Here is a 3801-nt window from a genome sequence, read left to right as displayed (position 1 = left end):
CATTAGTTCCTGTTTTTAATCCTGATTAATACTCTGTTAGTAAAACAAAACACCTGTAGTTATGTTACACTCATGTGATATGTGATAGAAACCTTACAGAACCAATAAAACCCAACATTAGCTACTGGTAGCTGTGGTGCAAACTCAGTGGGACGCATGCTCGCTCCATGATCTAGCCTGGCTGGGATCCTGCCTATTCATGGTTTATTAAGATTTACTAAACTCTTATTCGAAAACAGCTCTAAGTTTTTAGTATTATGCATGAATTAGATATATTTTTTAAAGCCTTAATTCTTAGTGCATGTTTCCTACAAGGATTTACTGCTAATATCAGAATTAACACGGTCCACTGCAGTGCTTTGCACAGCCGTAGCCTCAGCAGCGCTGCAATTCCCATCTGTATAAATTCTGTGAATATTTGCCTCGCAGTGTAATGTCCTATTCATCTGCTGTGGTGAGCGTCTTTAAAAAAAAAGCTTAAAGGGGTGCTATTATGGTATTTCAAGTTTTCTGAGCTTTCTACAGTGTTGAATCCTCATCAGACATGTGAACGGCACTGTTTTTTATCACCTGAACGCATGTTTGAGTTTGAGTTTGAGTTCCAGCACTTTCTCCGTTCGGTTTCCATGGCGACGAAAAACGCATCGTTTTCGAGAGTTTTTTCTACTTCAAAATCCTTGTGACGTCCCGGGGATAAGGTTCGTAGATTGGTTACCTTCTACTGGTTAACAAGGGCATGTACAAATACATCAGGCGGGTGGAAAACATCGGATAAAGTTATTTCCAACAATGGCTGGTGAGTTTACCAAAGAGAGACATCCTGCTGCATTCGTTGCTGTGGGTTGCTGTTTTCCACTTCGTTTTCAGGGTCTGATTCAGGTTCCAGCATGTAGGGCTGTATGCTATGTGTTGACATTGTATTTTTTTTTTTTTTTTTTTTTATTGAGTTCATATTAGCCTAATCCTTCTGTTTATGAGATGTTACAATGACGGCAAAAGCAGTTGCAGTGCGCGCTCCCGATGTAGTGCAGTGGCAGCAATCAATGGCAACTTATGTCTGACGGGAGGCGGGGCTTAATGCGGAAGAGTCTCAATCCACTCGTTTTGCCCACAGGCTGATCTGACAGGCAATGGAGAGGGTCGATCTGAAGTAAATAAAGCGATTTGTGACAATAACTCGATCAATCCCAGCCCCTCCGGTCTCAGAAATAAAAACAAATTAGCCTGAAATGCACAAAATAGTTCCACTTTAACGTCACACTGTGACAACAACAGTTCAGTGTGGATAGAAGAGCCCACAAGGAAAGAAACAACGTGTTTCCAGTTTTTTTCCACCATCCGAACAGTTTAAAACCTTCGACTGGTCACCCATCTGATCCTCCACTGCATCTCTGTTGCAGCGATGTCATTCTCAGAAATCCACATTGTTAGCTTTGATCAAGTCTCGCGCTCGGCCATCTTTTTCTCTTCCACTTCTTAAGAATCTAAAAAGACCCACATTTCAACTCTCTTTTGGAGCATCCCAGGGACTGTCTTGTGATGTTATTAGACTTTTTTTTTTTTTTCACCCCCTTCTCACATTTGTTACAAAATATGTTCACAGGGGATAAGGTCTTGTGACTGCTGACGGAAAGCCATGCGGGAAACACTTGTTGCTGCTGCCCAGACTTAAAATCGCTCCGATGCTTGTTTAGGCTTATTGTCTTGCTGTAAGAGAAATCCTCTGCAGCACCAGGAGGTTGAGGAAGGACAGGTTTATGTGCATGCTGCCACACTGCTCAGCTGCACATTACTTAAATATGGGATCCTTTTACCACCATGGTTGTCGTTGATCATGCATTTCAAACACTTTTGCGTTAACCTTCTGTCTTATTGTCACCCACGATTCAACAGAAAACGTGCTTTCAGACGTTAAATCTTTCTATCTTTGGCAATATTTTCTTTAAATTCACAATTATTTTGTAAAATAATAATAATATGTAATTTGCCTGTCATCTACTGTGCAAGAGGCAGAATGTTTGGCTGAATAGCTTGTCATCTCGACATTACTTTGCCATTGTGTGGTAATTACAAGTATTATTTTTTCACACAGGGGGAATATTGTCTGTTAAAAGTCAGCCGTGAAAGTGCAGCGATGTAAAACTGCACTACTTGACACTGGATTGCTTTTTAACTTTCAAGAGAACAAAGAAACGTGGTGACGGAGCTTCAAAGATCTCTGTGTTTCATCTTCTCCTCTCCCACTTTTTGACATTTTAGAATTTGTAGGTATCTGTTTGATAATAACACTTTAATAAAGCACACAGGCCAAACTATGATGTACTTTCAGGGAATCAGAAATGCCACTGAGCCTGAAGGTTAAAGCTTTTTTTCATTTTTAGTGAAAGTTCACAAAAATATTAGGAAACTGTGACATCTGATGTGGAGAAAGTTTATCATCTCACTTGTTATTATCACGTTTAACTCAATGAAACAACTACATTCAGAATTGAAATCTTAGAAAAGCCTTTGAAAATCAGAATCTACTACTTAGTTCCTTGAAAAGAATCAATACATCCATAGATTTCAAATCATTCGCTGATGATCATCAGATGACAATTCAGTCAGATTTGATACACTTTGATCCCAGACAATAAGAACGACGCTCGGCTGTCTAGTTGTTGTGCTGCGAGGATCTTTTCTCGAATGCTGCTGACCTTTTCTTGGAGTACCACTTGAAGAAAGTTTTTTTCAGACAAGAGCCGGCTGTGTGTAAACTTATCAGTTATCTGTAACAAGCAAAGGTCAGACTAGATCGCCCGCTATGATCACACAGTTCCCTGGACCCTGGCAACACTCCTCTTCTCTGCTGACTTGAGATGGGGTTCGGTGTCTGATAGGATGAGGATGATGATGATATCTACTTTGTTTGTGTGGTTTCTTTTATTAGATGTTCTTCTGTACCAAGAGTTAAATGTAAAAAATGAGACTAATTGGAGACAATATGTTTAGTGAAGGGTGTATCTACCAATATAATCAGAGGGTCAGGAATGCTTGAACGTAAAAGATGTCAGGCAAGGAAACAGCACACTCTATAAAGAATACATGCAGAGTCTTGTGTCTGTATCTGGGGCCCAGCACAGCATATGATGCTATCAGGTTGTGTCAGACTTTCTGGCTCCTGGCTGACGTATAGCTCAACACCTGAAGGCTGAGTTAATATCTAAAATATTAATCATATCTGGCTTCTCAAAAATCCTCCGATCACTGTATGTGTGATCCGTCCACGTGACTCTTCAAGTCATTCTCATTTCGTCTGAGTGATGGTTATTTTTACTGTTTACTGTAGGAAGCTCCTGATTGGCTATGTTTGATATACAGTTATTATCGAAGATAATGAGCTTTTATTGTGCCTTTTTCTTTCAGCACCTTTCGTCCATGTGCTTCCACGTTCCTTTTGGACAATCATTTAGACTCTGCTAAATCTCTGGTGTCCTACTTATGGCCCTTGTGCCCGCTAAGCCCAGCCCGACGCTTCTCCTCCTGGTTTGTAGGAGTTTCCATCAGGATCTTCCCGAGCCAAGCAAACACATTTTTGGCATCTACTCTGTTGGGGTTCTGCTGATGTAGAGTCAGACTGTAAATGTGACGTGTACAATTTGCAGGCTGCCATTTGTCAGAACTTGATGTGACAGGATGAGTCATAAGCACAACTTAGCTTTGATTTGTATCAGCAGGCAGCAACACAACAGCCTCCTCTGGCTCTGATCGTAGAATCTTTTCCTGATAACAAACCATAGACCGAGCAGCTGGTAAAGCATC

The sequence above is a fragment of the Telmatherina bonti genome (genome assembly GCF_933228915.1).
Source record: "Telmatherina bonti genome assembly, chromosome: 12".
NCBI classification, from domain to species: Eukaryota; Metazoa; Chordata; class Actinopteri; order Atheriniformes; family Telmatherinidae; genus Telmatherina; species Telmatherina bonti.
This window is presented reverse-complemented; position numbering follows the sequence as displayed.